Genomic DNA, 25,395 nt, shown 5'->3' on the forward strand with positions numbered 1-25,395 from the left:
GGCAATTACTGATGTAAAATTATGAGTTGCTTTTTGAATTTCTCTGTCAGTGCATCATCAAAGAAAAGGTAAAATAAGTTTAACATAGTGAATGACGACATGTCTAACATAGTAGAGAACTTATTTAGGATACATCCATGATGAAAACATAGAATGAACTTGTGTGGCCTCCTGAAAGCAAAATCATTAACCAACCATTGTTTTAATATATACATGGACCATAATGCTAAAGCCTTGCCCCCCAAGCTTACATATTTCCACCCCACGATTGACCCACAACCAACACAAAATATGTCAGCAAGTGTGTGCATTCCTGTCATCACCAACTGGTCTTCTTTCACTCCCACTGAGACGTTGGCACTGTCAAACATCAAAAGAGAAGAAAGAAACAAATCATTGGGAGCCAAAGGAAGAGTAATAGGAAGATATCATTTCAACGAGTTTGGCAGGCATCTCTTGACAGAATGGCATTGCCCATATTTAATTGGATGCACACAGAGACAGACGTATTGATTGTCTGTTACTGAAATATGCATAAACTGTTAATAGAACTGTAATCATGATAGCTCTTCAGAATAGTTGACCGCATTAAAGAAAACAGTGCACAAGAAAGTAGTTGTAAACTTCTAGTTCTTTACAACTATTTTAGATTCTTTAATGTTGTTTTGTATCCCTTTTAGAGTTCTGACACTAGCTTCACTAGAGCATAAAAAGTTAGCATGCTATAGGACTAATTTCACAAGCCAATAGAAAATTGGATGCCTATGATTATTTCAAGATTTATGCCGAGTGTGCCTGATTGTTTCTGTACTCTCATGCCAGGGAAGATCAAAGAGAGGCATGAGATCAATGAATTTACATGGACCTCTCGGACTATATTTGCTTCCCTCTGAAGCCTCCTACATACAGTCAAAGATGAATGAAAACCAACAAACACAATGGATTAATCATGCAGCGACAGAATACATTAGCAAAAGAAAACAGGATTGGGAGAGTAGTTTTACCTGGAATGCTATAGTAAGTGATCAAAGTCTTCTATCTGCAAACTTGCTAATCACAGCGTTAACTCTCTGCACTATGGCTGACTTATTGCGTGCAAGTTTCAGAATATGCAAAACCATTGCTTAAGGAGGATAAGCAACTGACTAGCCACTGACAATTAGAGTTGTTAGTAACAAGGAAACCACAAAGGTAATGGCGACATTACCTACTCTGGTGCACCTTTGCTAACACGATGCATTTTTTGCTTCACTGTCAATATAAGTTGGAGCCGTTCACTTATCAGTTGGATTAAATGGAAGGAGAGAAGGACATAATATTTTGCATACAAACATGGCCTAATATTTGCAATTCAATTCAACAGTGCATACAAACACAGCCTAATATTTTGCACTAGAATAGCAACTGAAGAAAGTAATCTGTCAGCATTTCCTACAAGATTCTCCCTAGCCTTGTTGTCGAGTGGACCTGATACCTGAAGAAGTTAAGATGAAAAAGATTCTTTAGCTTTGTGAATGCTAAAATAAAATTGCGGCCAATTCGCAATTTAAAGAAGTCAGACATTCGTAAAAAGTTGTATCATATGAATGCGTATGTTACAATTTGAGGTAGGTCAATTCTGAAACAAATTTGAGGTAGTATCAACATATCCTCAGTCAATAGATCATCTTGAGAGAAGTTGTAAACCTCAGTAACCTGCCACCAAAAAAAAGAAGGGAAGAATGCTATAAAATAAGCTACTGGTATAAACAGAGAAAATAAGAATTCCACTAAAAGTGAATTGGGAACATACCTCAAAACTTTCCTGGGCACCAGCATGAGGTCAAGAATAAAGAGTCAAAAGAGATCAGCTTCATCCAACAGTTTCAAATACTCAAAGCTAGAATTAGTAATATGGAGAACCAGCACCTTTATTGGATGAAAACGTGTACAAATGGGGATCTCTAACAGTCTCGTGAGCACTCTTTTTGCTCGTGTAACTTTGCTTCCCTCCAAGTGCAAACCAGAATGCAGAGCTCTCTGTTCCCTCCTTAGGATGTTTCAAAGCAACACCGGGCTGAAACATTAAAGAGAATTATAAGCTACAAGCAAACAAATTAATAACTGATAGCAGGAGAAAGAATCATCCATGAAATTTGAAGTCTCACAAAAGACACCCTGATACTGAAGTTGGTCTTAACAGATAAGCTATAATCTTTTCTTTGGTGATGAAAGATACACATCCTGGTAAGAAATTCAAGACAAGTAAAGCTCTGCAGAGACAAACTCCTCCATTACCCAAAGAAAACTGTCTAGAACTTCAAACTAACCACAACTGTTTTAATGAAAAAAAAATGGAAATTTCAAATAATAGCTAACTTTCAAAGGTGAAGTCTGAATAAAATGTTTTACTCTATATAGTAGCAAATAAGTAATAGTTGATCATCTAAGAAGACAACTTGCTAACAAAGAAAACAGTTCAACAAGGATACACTATTAGCAAGACACTAGTCCAAGAATGCAATTAGCATCAATGAGCAACACTCTCATAAAACAGAAGACAACAATAACAACTCCAGTTCTGAAACAACTAATGAGCTTAAAGAAGTATCCAACTGCACCTCTTCAAAAGCTATGAACATGACTAACATGAAAGCAAGCATCAAGAGAAATGAAATAAATTACAAGGAATGTAGGGGCCTAGAGTTAGCAAAAGAGTCCACCTACAGCAGTATAGCAGGCTTTGGATCAACTGATATGAAGAATATGAATGTGAGAGGCCATGATAAAAACTAAGGTTTTTAACAGAAATTAAGATGATGCTTTGGATCAACTGATATGAAGAATATGAATGAAGCACATCCAGAACTCGGGAGTTTAGATAAGGTTTCAAATTTTTAGAGTCCTTCATGCTGTGATTGTATGATGTGACTCACAAAGCATTACCCATTGGGTGCCTATGAAAGACTTGGAACCTTGGAACTATTATTCGGTGCTAGCATTCGGGAGCTAGCATGTTGTTCAGCCATTATCTTTTGTTATGTGTTTAGAGGGACACAAGAAAGAGGCAACAACCTACAAAAAAAGGATGTGGTGCTGCTACATGATGAGTTTTCCTTGCATCAGATATGAAGTGTATCTATCTATTTTATTAAATCCCTCAATTTAAAAAAAAAAATCATTAATAATAATGCAATAACAAAAAAGAAAGAGTTGTAAGCAAACCTACGCTCCTGAGTCAAATAGATATATGCTATCAGCATCAAGTTCTGAACATGATTTTGCATTCGGTGAATAATGAATAATTGCTGCATTTGGACCAACTGATGAAATTGTTGGAAAACTCAGCCCTTTAAAATGCTGTAGAAGAATCACACCAACAGGAGCAAATTGGAAAGAATGAGATCTCCTTTAAAAACCAAGCGAAATGGTCACAGAGCATCATGTGGTTCAATTATTGAAATAAACAAGGTTGAGATTCAGAACTTGGAGTTTAGATATCAAATGATATGTCATGAACTGTGTTTTGACTTCTCTTGCAAACAGAGAATGGCAGCAATATCACCGCTGCCATCGGTGCCATGTACATGAGCAGATTCATCGAATGCAGCCGCTCCCCCTCCGATGTCAGTAGGATCCCCTACACCACAGACTTCAGGTCGCGCCCGGCTGTCGATCCGACGCAGACCAGGAATCTGAATAGATGGAATAGGGGCTCACTGTTGCTCGCAAGCACGATCCCCAGCACCACTGGCACCAGTGCCAGGTAGACCTCGCACGATTCCTTCTTGCAGGTGATGATAAAGGCGAAGATGGCGGTGAAGAAGGGCGTCGTGGTGCCGATCATCTGGTTGAACGAGACCGGAAGGTACCGTAACGAGGTGTTCCCGCAGACCACCGAAAAGCAGAAGATTGCGCTCAGAGCCGCGATCTTAAAGAACTGGTGTCGGGAGACAATGGGCTCGTAAGGGACCAGCTCCAGCCAATGGATGGCTAGGATGCTGTAGAGTGCGCACGATAGCATGTGGAGGAGAGTGAGGAAGATGGGGTAACAGTAGCCGTAGATGCTGAGGAGGTATTTGTTGAGGAGGAGGACGCTTATGTTGGACAGATACCAGGATGCGATGATCACAGCCGTTGTGAGGTTGGGGGAAAGGATGCCATTGATGTTGTTGCTATTGCGGACCTCGCTCGTCGGCATTGCAGGGATGTCGATCTGCTGCTTCGCTTCAAGCCTAGGGTTGCTGCCGTGATCAGTTGCAGAAAGAAACCCTAGATTTTCCAAAGAGAGATTTGGGGGATTTTTTTGCACTTAAAACAGAGACATCAGTTTCTTCCCTCTCTCTCTTCCTAAAACCCACTTTTGATGAAATTAACAGATAAAATCAGCTACAAAAGAGATAGATCCATGGCCACAAAGCAAGAAACATGGATCTGATTCCAGAAATGGGATCCGTAAACCCTAGATCTGAGGAAACTGAAGAAATCTGGAGAGAAATTGAGAAATGGAGGAGGAAGAACAGAGGAGAATGAGAGAAGTAATAGATCTGAAGGCGTAGATCTGAGGTAATGGGGATGCTTTTTAAAGGAGTGTAGAGGAGAAGAAGAGCAGGATGAGCAAGAGGGCAATATGACCTAAACTGGAGATATGAAGAGAGAGAGAGACGCAAGACGAGAGACGAGAGATTGAAGAAAATGGGAAAGCAAAAGAGCCGTACGTGGAAAGAGGGTACAATCCTGCGTTCAAAAACAGTTTAGAACCGTGTGCAATCAGAAACGGCTTAATACCATTTCTGAACCAAAGCACTAGCCGTACTTAATAAATAATTTTGGTGTAGTGGTTGTCCGTATTAGTGCATTAAACATGAGTAGGATTATACCAAATCAGCATATCATACTCCAGAGATAATTAAATTATGCAAGCGGAAGACTGTGACACATATGTAAAGCATATAAATGGTTGTAAGTCCCCAGAGTATGAACAGATTACCAGGTTAAGTAACTACATGTATAGTTCCAAAATTCACAAAATGATACAAGGTAATGTTTAACTAGTTTGTAACCCTGCAATCCCGTCGGCACAACTCCAGGCCTACATAGACCCACCAAAGAGTTGCATGTAGGAGAACTCCTCCTCGTCATCATAGAAGCCAGGCTCTACTTCATAAGCATTGCCATCATCTGCAGTTAAAACAGAGTCTAGTTGGTGTTTTAAAACACCATCCCAGAGTGGGAGTGAGTGAACAACTTAGTGGAACTATAAGGTAAAGGTTAACATGTTATCAATTCAGTCAAGCAGTAATGATAAAGCAGTACAACACTCATATCCTAAGTACTCTTGTTAATGTAAGAATGGTATGTTGTAATGATGCATGCCCTCGCTTGCACTCCCTCAGCGACATCATCTCACGATCGTGCATGACAAACTCCTTAAATGTGCGCTTCCTCACCAAAGCACATACAAATGCGGTGCATGTACATGATTAGCCAAGTTCTTAATTAGTCTCATTCATACAGTAGGTTGGGAAGCTAAGGTACCTCCCTTTATATCATTGACCCAAACATTAATCCATGTAGGGTCGTTAGTCCTAGTTAATCACATACGAAGAATAGTTCCAGGTCACTACGGAGCGGCTTGTCACCTCAGCACAGGCCTGGTTTATACTCGAGGTTACTACGGAAAGGCTCGTCACCTTAGTGTAATCCTAGTGTATACTCGAGGTCACTACGAGCTTGTCACCTGATCGTAGGCCGACAGCTCGAATACAGTGTCCCATACACCACTATATTCGACTCACGAGTTTGGGTTGCTCACTGGTCACTACGGGAAGGCTCGTCGCCCTAGCGTAGGCTGATAGCTCGACCACGGTGTCCCATACACTACCATGTCCGGCTCATGAGTCTTAGTGGATCGATGTACCAAGGTTAAACGGGGTTTCACTGGTAAGTTGGTACCTTAGGTTCAAGCAGTAGCGTTCATACATGGTGAACATACATTAGGCCAATCGGGTTACTTGACAAGCTAGACTAGTACAAGCGTACGTTGAATTAATCGAGATAGAACGCATAAGCACTCCACGTAGCCTAACCACTGTCGACAATCAGTGTATGACTCGGATTCCTTGAACGTATCCGTCATGGCTAAACAACATGGCCACCGATCGTAAACCATTACCGATTGCCTGGACTACATCGTAGCCCCAATCACACTCCAGCCAATGGCATTCACATGTGATAATCCAAGGCAGCATGTGACAACCAAATCTAAACATAAATCTCATTCGAGTATTCCCACAAGCACATACAACACATGTCATCATACATAGGCATTTCATCTGTAAATCACATAGTAGTAAGATAGGTTACACCAAGTAAACTGTAGAATCTCATCTCGACACCCTCATTAAGTATATTACATCAAGCATTTTCTCATTCAGGCATTATATCAAACACTTAGACTACACATGTTACAAACATATAATAAATTAGTTAAAACGCATATTATAGCAAATCCTTCCACATAGGAGTTGCCACACGTACAACATCATATAATTACAATTAGTAATCATGGCAAACACAATTCCAAATTCCATATTCATTCAAACATTTCAACGAACACATGAAATGCATTATAAGTCAACATAGTTAATACATAGGCATAATATACGGAAAACCTCATATCTAAGCACATGTGATAGCAATCAAGTCAGACATAAATCATTGCTGACATTAAAAGCCTTGAAAATCATAACCTAAATGTTTATTGTCCGCACCTTTCGCCGGTAGACTCGTAACGAACTCAGTTTAAACACTGTCTACGACACTACGACACCACAACCTAAAGCATGAAATAGGTTAGCTATTCCACCATCTGCTCTATTTGAATCCCCAAAACAGGTTAGGGTTAGGATTTCTTACCTAAGAATGGAGTCAGAATCGCCGGAATAAGATATAGAAAGGCTGATTCAGCACGTGGGGCGGTGGGATCAAATCCCAGGAACTATCTCCTACTTTCTCTCTCACTTTCTCTCTCTTTGCTCTCTTCTCTCTCCTAGGGTTTGAAATTCGTATGTGAAGGGAGAAAGAGGGTTTAAGGCCCTTATATAGGCCCAGAACTGATGGGAATGGCCCCAGGGCCATGGTATACTTAGTTTATAGCCAAAAGTTGGCTGTTTCAGTCCAATGGAGCACATCTGGAGGTCCCTTTTCTGCGTATGGTCCGGAGTAAGCCCCCCAATATTGGATCTAGGTCAAGTTAAGTTTTTGGTCCGATCAGATTTACAGATCAACCGTGGAGGATTAGTTTCAGTTCAACGGTCACCGTTACTCGATCAGGGCTACAAGTACCCTGACATGTGTTGAAAATTTTGCCTGATCCAAGGGTGTAATTGGGTCAGATTTTGAAGGTCTGAAACCTTAGATTTGGCTTGCAAGTGAATGACTCAATTCACATAAGTTTCAGTTCATTTCCTAAAGATATTCGCATTTTCTCACCCACTTCACTCTGGGCTCAAGTTGTGCGTTTCTGGGTACTATTAGGACTTGATTTCTGAGATGGTTGTCAAGCCCAATAAGGCGGTCATAACCATAAGGTTTCACAGCAATCAGACTTTTGATGCACGGTCCAAGTCCGATACGGAGTTTCGCGATGCTCCCAAGAGCAACTGGCTTTTGAGGTGGCTCCTAAGTTTTTAGGCAATGTAGCATTAGCGATCTAACTGCTTTTGAGTCTTGCAGTTCGTATTGAAAGCTGTCCAAGCTAATTCGGCAAGTGATTTAGTTTAACACTTAATTAATCTTCGTCCAATTCCTAAAGAATTTGGTCCTTAGTGATTTCTGCCTAAGGTGGTACTCAAGTCTTTTTATGGATTTTTTCGAGACGTTACAATGGGCCTCTCATATATCAGGTGGGCCGCATCATATGAGCCTCATATACATCACATTAGGCCTCTGACATGGGCCTAATATACATCACAAAGGGCCACATCCCATGGGCCTTAAATATATCACAATGGGCCTCTACCCATCTGCTTCAAATACATCACAATGGGCCTTAACCCATGGACTCCAAATACATCACAATGGGCCTCAACCCTTGGGCCCCAAATATATCACAATGGGCCTCAACCCATGGACTCCAAATACATCACAATGGGCCTCAATTACTTCAAATGGGCCTCAAATACATTCAATGTGCCGTATCAAATGGGGCACAACAACTACGCCATTCTTCCATCCATAGCTAGAGATCATTTTAGAGCATTATCACAAAATGAATCATATCCCAAGGATCATCTGGACCATACCACAAATGGCAGTGGTGATAATGATTTCCACTGTTGAATTCTAGTGGACCCCACCTTAGTATTTATTTTCCATCCTGTTCGTTCATAAGGTCATAAGGACCTGAACAGGGAGGGAAAAACAAATATTATATTGATTCAAAACTCCTGTAATCCTAAAAGGGGGCTCCAATGGTAGGCATTCATTCCCCACTGTTTAGGTAGTGTGGTCCACTAGATAACTAGAATTGTCTTATTCTTTTTCTCATGCCATAAAATTATCTCTCAAAATGGTTGGATGGTGAAGATACAGCACATGCATCATGGTGGCTCACTACACGGACGGTGTAGATATAAAACATCAAGGTGGGCCGTACATGGCATATCAGATGGATGGACGGTTTGATATAACACATACCTAGTGGGATCCACAAGGCTGCAGACGTCAGCTGCATGGGATCTGCCCGTCCCTAGAGTGGCCGGTGTGGATCACCACCATGCATCAAAGGGGCCCACCGTCCCAGCCTATGGATGGTGTGGATAAGATCCATACATCACGATGGTCCCTATGAAATTGGGCGGACGATGCAGAAATGGGTTCACATCAGACCGCTGGACGGCCTGGATTGGATGGATGGATTGTTTATTTCAGGGGGGGTCCACCTAACGTCCATCCCAACTCAAAACAGGTGGGTCCCCACATGGGGCCCACCATAGCATTTAGATTATAATATATGTATTATATCATATATATATATATATATCCTATAACACTTATATTATAATATATATATATATATATTATATTATATATATATATATATATATATATATATATATATATTATATGATATATATATCTGAAAACAGGTGGGTTCCCACGTGGGGCTCACCATATAGTATATTATAATATATATATATATATATATATATATATTATATTATATTATATAGCATGTTTGGTCCAGCGTCCAGAGATTCTGGACACTGGATGGACGGTTGGGTGAAGCGAGGTGGGTCCACGTGGTGTGGCCCACCATAGCATTTAGATCAGCTAAAGTTTGTGTTTTGCCTGCGTGCAACACATATATATGTATATGGTGGGGAACATACCACTAGGTCACTCCACTAATCAAGCTGATATTAATGTCTTCCCACTATTAGGCCTACCTAAAGCCATCCAACGGGTGGACAACAAGGTAGCTACCCTGATGGATGGTGTGGATCTACTCAATTCATTAAGGTGGGCCACACATCAGAGAGAGAGAGAGAGAGAGAGAGAGAGAGATCGGCGAAGTGGAGAGACCCCACCACTATGGGCCCCTCATATGACTACAACACATACATCAAATTGGGTCCCATCACAAGTGGGCTCTCAATCAACAATTAAAAATAGAAAAAAAATCACCCACCTCAAGATCTCTTCTTCCTTCTTCCACCAATGGGTTCTAGAGCTCCAAGGAATCAAGATTGAATGGTTAAGATTGATTTTGGAGGGTGGAGATGGGAGGTAGGAAGGTGGGCCACACCTATCTCTTTCTCATGGAGAGCTTGGACGTCCACCTCCCATGGTTGCTTGGGAGAATTAGTTTGAAATGGGAGAGAGAGGAGTGATGGATGGATGGAGTGGGTGTTGTAAGAAATGGGAATGGGAAGTATGGGTTGGTTTGAATTTGGTGTAAAGGTGGAATGGGTGGGGAGAGAGAGTGTTGACTTGGGTAAAAGGGGGAATGGGTGCACGTACTTGGGATAGGGTGAGGTGGCATTGGGGTATGGAGGGTGTACTTGACTTGATTGATGTGACGGTTCGTAGAGATTTTCTCGAAATTCGCAACACCCGGCGTTTCTTTAGAATGACTGCGGGCCCATATCTCGTGGCCTGGGCATCGCATCGGTGCATGAGACGCAGTGTTGGAACCGCGGCGATGGCGCGGTTGCAAGGGTACAAGTCTCGGGTCGAGCTGACTCTAAAATATGGGACACGACTCAAGATCACGCACAAACACCGATAACAAATTTTGGGTCACTGAAATTCCACCGGGAGGACTGACGAGGCATACGGAACGGTACAGGCTAGGATACGGGTCTCCCAATATGAGTCACGGTTGTTGCATGTTCACTTCCTTTACTACCAAATGAAAGGATAGCCATTGGTACCATAGCCTAAGGCACATAATGGGGTGATCTAATCCATCCACCTTATCGGCCAACTCGCCGTGGGCCCAAAAAATCCTTACTTGGGCAATGTCCACTTCTAACAAATATCACGGTGAGCCTGGAAAGTTTCAAGAGTGGGTGCCACTGCCACCATTATTTTCTATTATGCAGCCCTCACAAGCTCTGGAGGATAGCCATTTGGGTACTAGCCTTAAAATGACATGGCAAAAAGGATGGGCGGCATAGATTATTCACATACATCAATGTATGCCCCACTAGTTGGTCCTTGCCAAGGCCTATAAAATGAAGACTACAACCCGTATAGCATGACAACCATGATGTAATGTGGTAAGGGTTGTAGTTGTTATGGGGTCATGATTCTCATGTTATATGGGTCGTGGTTGTCATGAGGTAAGGGTCATGGTTGTCATGTTATATGGGTCATAGTATTCATTTTATAGGCCTTGGCAAGGACCAACTAGTGGGGCCTACATCATGTATGTGAATAATCCATGCCACCCATCCTTTTTGTTGTGTCATTTTAGGGCTATGACCCAAATATCAGCCTGATCCAGAGCTTGTGTGCGCTCAAATATCAACAGTGGGTGCCATTGTCACCATTATTTTCTATTATATGGCCCACACGAGCTCCAGATCAGGCTAATATTTGGAACCTAGACCTAAAATGATGATGGGTGACATGGATTATTCACATACATCAATGTAGGCCCCACTAGTTGGTCCTTACCAAGGCCTATAAAATGAAGACTACGACCCATATAACATGAGAACCACGACCCATGACAACCACGACCCTTTCCTCATGAAGACCACGACCCATATAACATGGAAACCATGACCCATGCATAGGTCGTGGTTGTAATATGGTAAGGGTCATGGTTATAATGTAGTAAGGGTCATAGTTGTTATGGGTCATGGTTCTCATGTTATATGGGTCGTGGTTCTCATGTTATATGAGTCATGGTTCTCATGGGTCGTAGTTATCATGTTACGTGGGTCGCGGTTGTTACATGTTCACTTCCTTTACTACCAAATGAAAGGATAGTCATTGGTATAATCGCCTAAGGCCAATAATGGGGAGATCCGTTCCGTCCACCTTGTCGGCTAGCTCACCATGGACCCAAAAAGTCTCGACTTGGGCAATGTCCACTTCTAACAAACATCACAGTGAACCTGAAAAGTTTCAACAGTGGGTTCCATTGTCACCATTATTTTTTATTATGTGACCCACACGAGCTCTGGATCAGGCTGATATTTGGGCCCTAGCCCTAAAATGACACAGAAAAAAAAGGATGGGCATGGATTATACACATACATCAATGTGGGCCCCACGAGTTTAGTCCTTGCTAATGCACAAAAAAGGGTTCTGTACACATCACTTTCTTGGCATTAAATACGACATAACTTCTTATTCCCTAGAAAATCGTACAACTATTGAAACAAGGACAAGGGCATTTGGTCCAAGTAATTTTTAGAAGCTTGGCAGAAGGCCACTCTTGGGATATATGGAACATCATAGCTTTTTAGGTAATTTGCCTAAATTTCGAGGTCAGTACGGTCAAAATCCCTTCATCATATCGCAGGAATAACTTTTAACTTTTCATATTTATCTAAACATTTTTGTGTAAAAAGTCTAATTTACCCTTGTAAGGACTTATATAAACTGAAAACCTCACCAGGTGCGGTAGCGAAAACAGATTATGAAAACCGAATGCTATGTGGGGTCCTAACCTAGTGTGTTACCGAAATCCAATTTGATCACCAATTTCTTAACTCAATTTAGGCATAGGTCTCAAAAACTAGCCTCATTCATGATTTAGGTCGACCTTACGATTGGAAACAATGTACAAGGTGACGGTCAACCTCCGAACAAATTTCCTCAATGTGGCCCACCTAAATTATGGATTGTCCTAGCTTTTGGGTTCCAAGTCTAAATGTTTTTGTGCCATCTAATAAAATGAGTGGATTTCACATTATAATCACATTGGGCTTCGAAAATAATCAATATGGGGTGTCTCTCTCCCAACTTTTTCCTTTGGTGTGGCCCACATGAATCATAGGTCAACCTAATTTTTAAATCATGGGCTTAAAGTAGGATTAAAAATCAAATGATAGGAGTGGATTTCACATACACACTATGGTAGCCTAGCTAATCAACCACCTTTCTTGTCTGCGTGATAATATTTCTGGATCTGATTTCTAAAAACAGATTATAGCACTCCCACGGCATATCCCTATGGCATGACGTGGTCCAAGTTTGGGCCCACCATAACGTATGTGTTTTATCCACACTATCCATATGTTTTTCCAACTCATTTTAGGGCATGAGCCCAAAAAGATGTAGATCCAGATCTTAAGTGGACCACACCACATAAAACGGTGGGGATTAAATACCCGTAGTTGAAACCTTCTTAAGGCCCATTGTGATTTTAATTTACCATCCAACCTGTTCATAAGGTCACAGTCCTGGATGAAGGGAAAACTCAAATATAAGCTTGATCCAAAATTTATATCACTCCAAGAAGTATTTAATGGTGGGAGTTTAATTCCCATAACTTTCTGCGGTGTGGTCCACATGAGCTTTGGATCCGTATTATTTTTAGGCTTATGCCCTAAAATGAGATGATAAAATGGATGAACAGTGTGGATAAAAGACATACATTGCAGTGGGCCCCAGAGAGCTTAGGCCACGTGGTGACAAAGGGATTTCCTTGAGGCGTGTGCCCTTCCAAGGTTTCCATGGTCATATTTAAAGCAAAATATAAAAAATTATGGTACCCATACTCGAGCCCACCCATGATGTGTACGTGAAATTTACTTAGACCATTAGAAGCGTAATCCTATGTTAGGCCTAAATCTAAAAAATCAGGTTGGCTCATGATTTAGATGTGCCACATCAAAAGAAACAGTTGGGAGAGAGACGTCCACATTTGATGTTTTACATGGCCCACCATGATGATCATGTGAAATCCACTCAAACCATTATATGCCATAAAAACATTTAAGCCCAGGGCACAAAAAATCAAGACAATTTGTGATTTGGGTGGGCCACACTGAGGAAAACCGTTTTGGAGGGTGGGCATTGCCTTATACTTGGTTTTTAATCATATGGCAAACCTTAATCATAAGTGAGGATGACTTTTGATCTATAAGCCTAAAAATGGTTCATGCACTTTATGGCCGTAGTGGATTTTGGAAATGGGTCTCACCCATGCCTTCGACCCCTTTGTTGTCAAAGAAGCTCTTTACACTATTGCGGAAAAATACCCGCACACAATCAATATAGAACACGCCAAAATCATAAAATAAAAGGGCCAAATAAAAAGCCAAAGGCCAAACTAAAAAATAAGAGACAAGGCATATAGATTTATGTGGTTCAACAATATGCCTAATCCATGGGACAACAATACAGATCTTTCTTATTCACTACAACAAGAGAAATAAAAATACAAGACTTAACTCTCTCCCACTGTACAAGAACTTCCACACTAAGGAATACCCAAAAAATGATGAATGGAATGCCTCTCTCTACCTATGGTCCCCTTTATATAGACCACACCATAAGAGAGAGTGGGACCAAAACCTAGAGGAACTATGCTTCAATCCACATAATACGTATGTACACATGAGAGAGAGAGAGAAATTATCTCTTTATAAGAGATGTGTAAGAAGAGGATGTTAGAGTTGGTGCCTCGAAAAACCAATGTGAGCCCTAATCCATTAGCCATGTGGTATGACTAAGGTGATTTTAGCCGTATATCATGATGATCGTGAGCATTAGGTGGACATCCTATTGATCCTTAGTGTAATGGTACGTTGAATCTATATTATGAGTTTGAAGAGTAATTTCTCTGGTGGTCCATGGGAACTTGAGAATAGACATGACGGTCATTAACTAAGGAGAGTCATGGTCCATGGATCTCAGTACCCTATTAGACTATGATTGTCATAGGTGCGCTGGACATACCTATAGACAACAATTCATGAGATGTACGATCATCTTGTGCGAGGGGATTGACTTGGTGATAACGCCTAAATATGGCATATTTATCCCCTATATTGCATTGCTTTCGTATGCATTTAAGTATTAAAATGATCTAATTAGATATGTAGTCTAAGATGAATCTGTGCATAAAATATTAAATTAAAGCCCAAAAGAATTAGGATGGAAGAATTGAAGAATGGAGCATTTGAAGATTTCAAGTTCAAAAAATGATGATTAAAGCATGTGGAGTGAAAGATCAATGGAATACTTAAGGAATGTTGAATGATACTTGAAAACAAGTGAAAAAGTCAAGAAAAAGATGTCCTGAAAATTCAGGGCCAAGAAAATAAAATCTTAAAACTGCAAGGTTAGAAATATAAATCCTACGACCGATCGACAAAGTTATAGATCGATTAAAAAGCCATTGATCGATTGATGGACCAGGCTCGATTGATCGAAACTCCCCTGATTTATTAACATTCCTTGCTGGACAATTTTTGGTATGTTCGATCGAGCGATTGATAGTTAACATGATATTTGAAAATCAGTTGCTGGAAGTTTCTAATGATCATCAATCAGTCGATCAATGGGTAGATCAACGATGGCGGTGACTGCATAAGTACATGATTTTTCAAGGGTGGTACGAAAGTGCAGAAATCTAATCTATTTAAAGGATTGTTTATGACGTGTTGAAGTATCTTCTAGGGTTTGGAGAGAGAGAAGGAAGGATTGGGTGGAGTGCCGACAATGCCGTCCCACCTTAATTTCCTTCTAGGTTCTATTAGATTCTTTGTTTTTCTTTTGTTTTGGAGTTACCTATGTCTAGCTAATCTCTTAGCTAAGGCTAAGGGGTGAAGCATTCTAGTAATTAGCTTCAATGCTCGAGTTTGTTGATTCATACATTGGATTTGAATAATGATTAATTAATTGAATTTGATTTGAATTTACTTTAAAGCTTTTAAGATTGTTTATTTCTGGATCCATTGTAAACTTCGGGTAGATCAAATGCTTTGAACTGCAATTGCTTAGCTTGTTTAGAGAATGAATTGATCTGGAAAATTCCTTGATCTATTGTAGACAATGGGCACAATAGATGCTTTGAATTCCCTGTGATTGACATCTAAGTGCCTCATGAGAGGATTGTTCAATCAAATTCAAATATTGGTGGATGTTTATGATTAATTTAACTGTTTGATCTTCTGATTAGAATGAATTGGAATTCAGTTCTAGTTAAGTTATAGAAGATGAATCAATGAATTAGATATTGTGATTATTAGAAGTGGATAAATGGATCCTTAGTGTTTCTTAATTATTGTTTTTACCATATCTTAATTCCTTAAACTTCTTAACCTTACTTTAGACTAGTTATAGTTGTGTTCTCACATTCCCTGTAGACCGATCTCGGTCTCACCGAATTATTATTACTACCTAGTCCTGTACTTGGGATTGTCTAACACTTGGGTTAGGATAGATAGTCTCCACCATTATGAGTTGACTTGTTGTTGGTTTATGTAATGACCCGAAAAATTTCGTGCAAAGACCCGAGTACTACCTCAAATGTCTTAGAAGCTTTATGTGGGTTATTTAGCGCTAACCTCAATTGCTTGTTAAATTAGCATCAATCACTTTAAATTTGATCTACAGGACTCAAAACTTGTAGAATCGTTAGCGCTATGTTACTCTGAAATCTGGGATTCAACGCTATATCCAGTTGCTCTCGGGAGTACTTGGAATCTTTGTATCGGACCTGGACCGCGCATTGAAAGTTTGATAGCGATGATCTTAGACATTTATGATCTCCTGGTTGGGCTTGACCATCACCTTAAAATCAAGTCCAGATGCTGTTCTGGGTCGATTTGCTTGAGTCCGGAGTGAAGAGTGTGAGAAAGTGGAGAAATTAAATATGAAATTATGAAATCTGAGTCGTGTCGCTTGCGCGCCGATTCTAAGCTTTCTGACCGTTGGATTCTGACCCAATTTCACCCTCAGATCAGGGAAGATGGCCCGGGCATGTCATAGTGCTTGTGGACCTGATCGAGTTTCGGTGACCGTTGAATTGAGATTGGTCCGCCACGGCTAATCTGTAAATCCGATCGGTACAAAAACTCAGACTAACCTAGATCCATGGTCAGTGAGCTTAAGTACGACCGCATGTGGAAAAAGGACCACCGGAAGTGCTCCGTTGGATCGAAATAGACCCGATTTGGTTATAACCTAAGTATACCTTGGCCATGGGGCTATTTTCATCAATGTTAGGCCTATATATAGACCTTAAAACCCTCACTCTCTATTCCATACGAATTTTCTAACCCTAGCTAAGAGAGAGGAGAAAAGAGAGAGAAAGTGAGAGAGAAGTTGGTGAATCATCTTGAGATTCTTCCTTTTTGCTTTGCATCCTTAAACCATCACTTCTGAATCATTATTCTGGCGATTCTAAGTTTATTCTTGGGTAAGTCAATCAAACCCTAACCTGTTTTAGAGCTTAGAATAGTCTATGTGTTGATGTAGCTCATTTCTATTCATGCCTTAGGTTATCTAGTCGTCGTTGACGAAGACTTATCGTCTGAATCAGATCGGTGCGCTTTTTCTGGTTTAAGGTGCGGACTATATTCGTATAGGTTATGGTTTTCAAGGCTTTCAATGTCAGATAATGGTTTATGATTATTGTGGGTGCAATTTCACATGCCAAATGCGATGTTTATATTGCGTTCTTGATATATATGAGATGGATTGAGATTTGTGTATTCCTTGTGTATGTAGAAAGTATCGTATACGTATAAAATACGAACATGAGTTTGCCATGATTAATTGTCTTGTACTTGTGCTAGTTGTATGTGTGTCAACTCCTTGGCAAAAGGAATTGTCCAAAGGTGTGTTATCACTAACATACGTCATGTATGTTGGAATATGCAGTCTAAGTGTGTGTAGAAATGGTTGAATGATCTAATGTGTAATATATTATCCTATTTACGGGCGTTGAGAATAGATTCTCAACTCTCCTATTGGTGTGTATGATTTCCTACATACAATTTACATTCTTTGTTATTTAAGTTCAAGCAGTACGTATGTGTAAATCCATGTTAAGTTAATATTCTTCAAATGCTCACATACTGTATGATTTGAATTGTTGTTCCATTACTGTTCTAAATTGTTAATATGAATAGCTGTTATAATTGAATGTGTTTGGGACTATGAAATAGTCTAGGAAATCGGTAACAAACCTTGAGTTCGTGGCTGATGTTGTTTTCGCCACGTAAGACGTGTTTGACGAACCTGAGTCGCATTAGGGTTGTCGGCAGTGGTTTGGCCACATGGAGTGTTTACGCACTCTATGTCGTTCAACTCGACGTGCGCTCGTGCTAGTCGAACTCATCAAGTAACCCGATTGTCCCGATGGATGTACACCGTGTATGGACTCTATTGTTTGAATCTAGAGTACCAAACTTACCGATGCAATCCCGTTAACCGTGGTACCTTGATCCACTAAGACTCATGAGCCGGGCATGGTGGTATGGGACACCGTGGTCGAGCTGTCGGCCTACGCTGGGGTGACGACCTCCCCATAGTGACCAGTGAGCACACCAGACTCGTGAGCCGATTATGGTGGTATGGGACACTATATTCGTGCTGTCAGCCTACATTGATTGGTGATGAGCCCTTTGTAGTGACCTCGAGCATACCTTGATACTACATTAAGGCGACGAGCCTTAGGGTAGAAACTAAGGTATGATAGGCATGCATTAATTGGTGACGAGCCCTTTGCAGTGACCTAGAACCATATGATCGTATGAGATTATCTAGGACTGACGACCCTAGAATGGATCATTGTTTGGGAATTGATATGAGAAAGGTACCTTAGCTTCCCAATCCTTCTGTATGAAAAGGACTAATAACAACTTAGTAATCATGTTCATGCACCGCATTGCATGTGCATTGGAGTCGTTGGCACTGCAGGAGGTTGTCATGCGTACCATAAGATGAAGACGCTGAGGGAGTGCAGGCGAGGGCATGCATCATTTCTTCATACATCCTTGCATTAACAAGAGTAATTAGGACGTGTTTGATTATATTGCCTTATCATTACTGCTTGATTGATTTGATATCATATTAACTCTTACTGTATAGTTCCACTGAGTTGATCACTCACTCCCACATTCTGGGATGGTGTTTCAACACCAACCAGACTCTGTCTTAGATGTAGATGATGATGCGACCCCTGAGGCAGAGCAAGAGTATGAGGATGGTGAGGACGCGTTTTTTGTTATGCAGTTCTCAGGCGGGTTCATGTGAGCCGTGTCCTGATCTACGGGGATTCTCGGTTTTCTTTTGTAATGGATAAATTTTATTTTGATACTTATATTTTGGTAGCAACACTTGTAATTATGACTTGACAGAGTATACATATTACAGGGACTTGCACATGTACACATATATTTCTTTAAGTCTTCCGCTTGCGTCTTTCACTTATCCCTGGATTTTGTTTACAGTTTGGCTTAATTTATTCCATGTTTTATGCACTCATACAGACAACATACATCCATCATTAATTATGTTGCATAAGTGATGTTTTGAAAATCGGGAGTTGAGTTATGCTCGACCCCTGAATGTCAAGAAGTTACAGTTTATGCCTTGTCCTTACCCTATGTAGGAGTGTGAGTATGCTATGAACAAATGATTTATGTTCAAACCTTTGGTCACTCATATTGGTGGATTAAGATTAAGTAAACAGTCTGGGGCGCCCATTAGCCTGTATTACAATCATGAGCTTAGGACTTAAAGCTGTATGAAAGGTGGTTAATCTTTATACTTGAGGGTCACGATCTTAACTAGTCGTCCTTAACTCTTCTTATGAGGTCTATGCAAGGGTTAATAAAGTGGACACAACTAATGTAACATCTCGAAAAAATCTATACAAAGACCCGAGTACCATCTCAAGCAGAAACCGTTAAGGATCAAATCATGTAGAAATTAGATGAAAACTAATTAAGACTAAACTGAATTAATTAGTAGATTAGTTTGAACCGCTTTCTGTACAAACCGTAAGATCCAAAACTAGTAGAATCAGTAACTCTACATCACCTAAAAACCTAGGAGAAATCTTAAAACTCAGTTGCTCTCGGGAGCACACTGAAACTCCGTATTAGACTTGGACCATGCGTCGAAAGTTCGATTATCATGAAACTATATGATTATGACCGCCTTACTGGGCTCGACAACCATCTCAGGAATCAAGTCCAAATAGTATCCAGAAACACATAACTTAAGCTTGGAGCAAAGTGCGTGAGAAACGCGAATATCTTTAGAAAGTATTCTCAAACTTAAGTGAATTGGGCTGTTCACTTGAAGGCCAAATCTAAGGTTTTAGACCGTCAGATTCTGACCTAACTACACCCTCGGATCAAGGAAATTTCTCTACACATGCTAGTGTACTTGTGGCCCTGATTGAGTGACGATAGTCGTTGAACTGAAACTGGTCCTCCATGTTCAATCCACAAATTTGATCAAATCGAAATCCTAACCTAACATAGATTCATTGTCAGGGAACTTTTCCCAGACCGTATGAGGGCAATGGACCTATAGATGAGCTCCGTTGGCCCGAAACAGACGTCGTTTGGCTATATCCTAAGTATACCATGGCCCTGGGGCCATTGACTTCACTTCTGGGCCTATATAAGACCCTAAACCCACTCTCTCTCATTTCATACGAATTTCCTAAACCCTAGGAGAGAGAAGAGAGAAAAGAGAAGGAGACGGTGAGGAGAAGTGAGAGAGAGTTGTGGTTTGTTGCTGGGATTCATTCCCGCCACTCCACGTGCTGAATCCCCTCTTCCGTGTCGCAATACTAGTAATTTTGACTCCATTTTTGGGTAAGGAATCCTAACCCTAATCTGTTTTAGGTATCCAAATAGGTAGATCGGTGAAATAGCTAACCTATTTCATGCTATAGGTAGCCGTTGTGTCGTAAACAAAGGCGTAATGTACGAGCCGAGTTTGTAATCGACGTACCGATGGAAGGTGCAGACTATAAACATTTAGGTCATGGTTTTCAAGGCTTTCAATGTCAGTTAATGATTTATGATTGACTTGATTGCTGTCACATGTGCTTAGATACGATGTTTCCATGTATTATACATATATATGAACTATGTTGAATATAATGCATTTCATGTGCTTGTTGAAATGTCTGAATGAATATGGAATTATGATTTGTGCTTGCCATGCTTATTAATTGAGAATGCGTGATTATTGAATGTGTGACAACTCCTTTATGAAGGGATTTGTCATAATATATGTTATGACTAATTTATTGCATTTATATTGAAATGTGTAGCCTAGGTGTTTGATAAAATGTCTGAATGAGTAAGTGTTTGATAAATTGTATTTTATAAGATTGTTGAGATAAGATTCTCAACTACCTTAGCTACAGGTATGAATTCCTCCATGTAACCTAAATCCAATTACGTGATTTATGTATGAAATGCATGTGTATGATGTCATGTTCACCATGTGTTATATAAAGTGCTCAAATGGTTGCAATTCTTGAATTGTTTGTTCAATACTGTTATGACTACCATATGTGAATGCTATTGCTTTGGAGTGTGATTGGGACTATGACGTAGTCTAGGCAATCGGTAACAATTTTCAATCTAGTGGCCGAATTAGTTTCGCCATAATGGATACGTTCAATGAATCCGAGTCGTACGGTGATTATTGGCAGTGGTTAGGCCACAAGGAGTGTGTATGCACTCCATGTCGATCAATTTAGCATGCGCTCATATCAATCGGACTTGTCAAGTAACCCGGTTGACCTAATGTGTGTTTACCATGTATGGACGCTATTGCATGAATATAAAGTACCACTTGCCAATGAAAAACCCGTTTAACCTTGGTACCATGATCCGCTAAGACTCTTAAGCCGGGCACGGTGGTGTATGGGACACTGTGGTCTAGCTGTCAGTCTACGCTGGGGTGACGAGCCTCCCTGTAGTGACCAGTGAGCAATACAAACTCGTGAGCCGAATATGGTAGTGTATGGGACACCGTTTTCGAGCTGTCGGCCTATGCTAAGGTGACGAGCCTTTCCATAATGACCTCGAGTATAAACTAAGGCCTACACTGAGGTGAGAGCCTCTTCGTAGTGACCTGAACTTGCCTATCCACTGCTTTCAAATCAGGGGTGATGTTGCCCTATAACTTGCCTATCATATGTGATTAACTAGGATTGACGACCCTAGATGGATCATCGTTTGGGTAAATGATATAAAGGGAGGTACCTTAGCTTTCAGAATCTGCTGTATGAATAAGCCTAACCAAGAACTCGGCTAACATGTGCATGCATCGCATTGCATGTGCTTTGGCGATGAAGGCACAATGGGAGTAGCATGTGCGACCGTGAGATGGTGTCACTGAGGGAGTGCAAGCGAGGGCATGCATCATCATAGCATATCATTCCTACATTAACAAGAGTACTTAGGACATGATTGTTGTACTGCTTTATCATTACTGCTTGACTGAATTGATAACATGTTAACCTTTGCCTTATAATACCACTAAGTTGATCACTCACTCCCACTCTGGGACGGTGTTTTAAAACACCAACCAGACTCTATTATAGTTGCAGATGACGTTGAGGCTTATGAGTTAGAGCCGGCCTTATACGACGACGAGGGGTTCTCCTACGTGCAACTTTCTGGTGGGTCTATGTAGACCTAGAGTTACCTCACAAGGATCGCAGGGATACAGACTAGTTAAACACTACACCTTATCATTTTGTAAATTTTGAAATTATACATGTAATTATTTAACTTGGTGACATGATCATACTATGGGGTTCACCTCCACTTATACACCTTATATATTTATCACAGTCTTCCGCTTGCTAAATTTAATCATCTCTGGAGTATGATATACTGATTTAGTATAATTCCATTCATGTTTAATGCACTAATATGGACAACATGTAATCATCATTTTCTATGTTGCATAAGTGATACGACGGATCTCAAGAGTTGAGCCTTTGCTTGACCCTCAAAATTTGGGGTGTTATAAGTTAGTATCAGAGCATGATTTGGATTAAACTGGACCTGGGTTATGGTAACATGATGCACACTGACGTACTTTGAGTTAGGAGGGAGTGGTAAAACGTAGAAACAATCGTTGGATTCCCAGTTTTGCCGACAGGCAAAACTGACCATGAAATATGACCCACAAGCATCTGTGATCATGTGAGATGATCCCAACACCTTTATAGACTGTCAGTCGATGAGTGTAAATGGTGATTCGGTGTATTTCGCACTCAAATAACCCGAAAATCATGAATATATGTGAGTTGGAACCCGGAACCGCACCAAACGGGCTCGTGGGCCTAAACCACATAAAACAGTGGGACCCGAGGTGGGTCCCACACATTTTTGACACCCTTGGAGGGGGAGGCCATTGCCTAGAGGTCCATCAAACCACGATGGCATCGCCCCTACCGCGATGCATCGCGGTCCACGGACAGCGGGCCGGGCGGGCTAGCCATTGTACACATGGGTGGGGCCCACGAAATCATGTGGGAGCCCCCTATACCTCCCCATTTGTTTCATTTCTTCCATTTCCACCCTTCCAAGCTTTTCAAATCTTCCAAAATCCCATTTTACTCTCTCAAATCCCCCCCCCCCCCAATCTCATCTTCTTCCTTTTCTTACACCCACCTCCACCATTCTCTCAAACCCATCTTCTACAACCACCTATCTCCCTTATTTCCTCCCAGTTGAGCACACAGACCCTCCTTTATATCTTAAAAATCTCAAGGTCCACCAATCCATCCTACCCCTCCATCTTGTTTCACTCTAATGGCTCTTTTCGAGCTTGTAGTTGCGATCTTCTCCCTCTCCACACTTCTTTCCCTCATGGGAAAGAAGAGGGCTTCCATAGATGAAGCTGGGCCTAGACGCCCAACCCATTTGAGGAAGAAATAGGGCGCTAAAGCAAGTACAAGCGCCGCACGAGAGCGGAGGATGAAGCGAGACCTCGATCCCCAAATTTCACTCGAAAGGGCCCTAATGCCGGGCATCACACATGGTAAGTTCGAGGGTTGTAGAGTTCTTTACAAGGCTCACGTGGACGAGAAGCTATTTAGGCTTTATCAGGTGGTGGACCTCCTGGTGGACGTCGGATGGGGTCCCATATTTGAGGGCAAGTCACGTGCGTGTGAGAAAACTATCCGAGCCTTCTACGCCCATATACGGGACCCATCACTAGAGCCTTTATAGTTCATTATTATCATGGGAAGACGGGAAGTCACAGTTGATGTTGGTGTGATAGGTTAGATCATGGGGATGAAACGCGGTGAGGTTCATGCTAGCGAGAAGAACCTTAGGAGTGCGCGTGAAAGAGATCACGTGAGCCTTGTAAAGAACTCTATATTCACATACAACGTGTATCTCAGGTGGAGCAATCGCACCGAATGCACGTGTTTGATGGTGGACTTCCTATATAAAGTGGGGCAGGGAGACAAGCTGTGCCAGCCTATATTTGTCCTACTCTAAATAGTTCAGACCACATGCTCTCCTAGGACTGACATTTCACTCCCATTCGGCCGACTTATATGCAAGCTTGCTCGCGAGTTCGGCTACCGACTTGACACGGAGCTTGTGCCGATTCACTTTATCAATGACTCTATGCTCAACAACATGGGTATTGGGCCACGACCATGCCAAGCCCATCGTGATGAATATGGTGATGAGATAGAGGAAGAAAGTGAAGAGGAAGAGGGAAGCGAGGATGAGGAAGGTGAGGAAGGAAGCGATGAAGAGGAAGAGCAGGAAGAGGAAGAAGAGGAGGCCCAAGACTCTGATGAGGGTTCTACACCTACTACATATGAGCACCACAGTGATCAAGCTGCAATAGAAGCCCGCTTGGCTCAGATCGAGGAGGGCTAAGTCGCCCTGCGACAGGAGGTCAAAGAGACCCGGGCCTAACTTGAAGAGAATAGGGCCTTCATGAAATAAAAATTTAAAAAGGTGTCTCGCACCTTGAAAGCTCTCCTGTGCTGTCTGCAGGACAAGGGTGCTCCTCTTCCATCACCAAATTCGGTGACTAGTCTTATGTGTAGTCATCTTTTAGTTTGCTTAGTTGTTAGTCTCCTTTTATACTAGCCTTTGTAGGCTTGGTTGGTTGTTAGTATGCTGTAGTGTTCAAAAGCTTTGTTAGATTAGCTCACATGCATCTTTTATCATGATTCATGTAAAACTACATCTCATGTATTGTGATAATTTTGCTTAAATGAAATGCATGCAACTCATTTCGCTATGAAATATGTAGAATGCTTGTTGAGTGTTGTTATGCAAAATCTTACACGGGTTGCACCCTATGTTGTGTATAGGGGATGCCACCTAAGGCCACTCGGAGTATAGCATGCCTTACACTTGGCAAATCATTTGACGGGGCACCTCCCCTAAGCGGTAGCCACATGGACCCCAGCTTGGGCCCTGACAGTGACACGATGCCGGATTCACAGCCGGCCACTGGCCCCACTGATGGGCCAACTCCTTCTGCACCACCGGTTCTTGAGCAGAACCGTGCGTCTACCTTGACGCCACACATGCCTCAGGTGGCTTCTCCTCTTGATAAGTTGGAGCAGATGATGCTCCTTATGCAGCAGCAGCAACAGATTTGGACCACCATCGCTGGGGCCCTTGCTCAGAACATGAATGTGGTTCCGCTTGCACCACCTATGCACCCTGCCGAAAATATGAGTGTCAGCGGCTTATTTGAGTGATTTTAGTGCTTCCGACTTCCTACTTTTGTAGGTACTCACAAACCCGAGGAGGCCGAGTATTGGCTTAACCTCATCTTTAAGATGCTGAAGCCGCTGCACTGCACTGAGGCAGAGCAGGTTGAGTTGGTCACCTACATGTTCGAGAAGGAAGCCACTCTCTGGTGGGACAATATCCTTCAGACCGTTGCGCCTGGTTACGTGTGGAC

General features: G+C 41.5%; 1 pseudogene; it reads right to left on the bottom strand.

Annotated features, from left to right (window-relative positions):
- Positions 1-1,793: 1,793 nt before the first annotated feature.
- LOC131238951 (probable sugar phosphate/phosphate translocator At1g12500) overlaps positions 1,794-25,395 on the bottom strand; it is a 37,214-nt pseudogene continuing 13,612 nt past the window's right edge.

Source organism: Magnolia sinica, chromosome 3 (assembly GCF_029962835.1).
Source record: "Magnolia sinica isolate HGM2019 chromosome 3, MsV1, whole genome shotgun sequence".
Taxonomy (NCBI): Eukaryota; Viridiplantae; Streptophyta; class Magnoliopsida; order Magnoliales; family Magnoliaceae; genus Magnolia; species Magnolia sinica.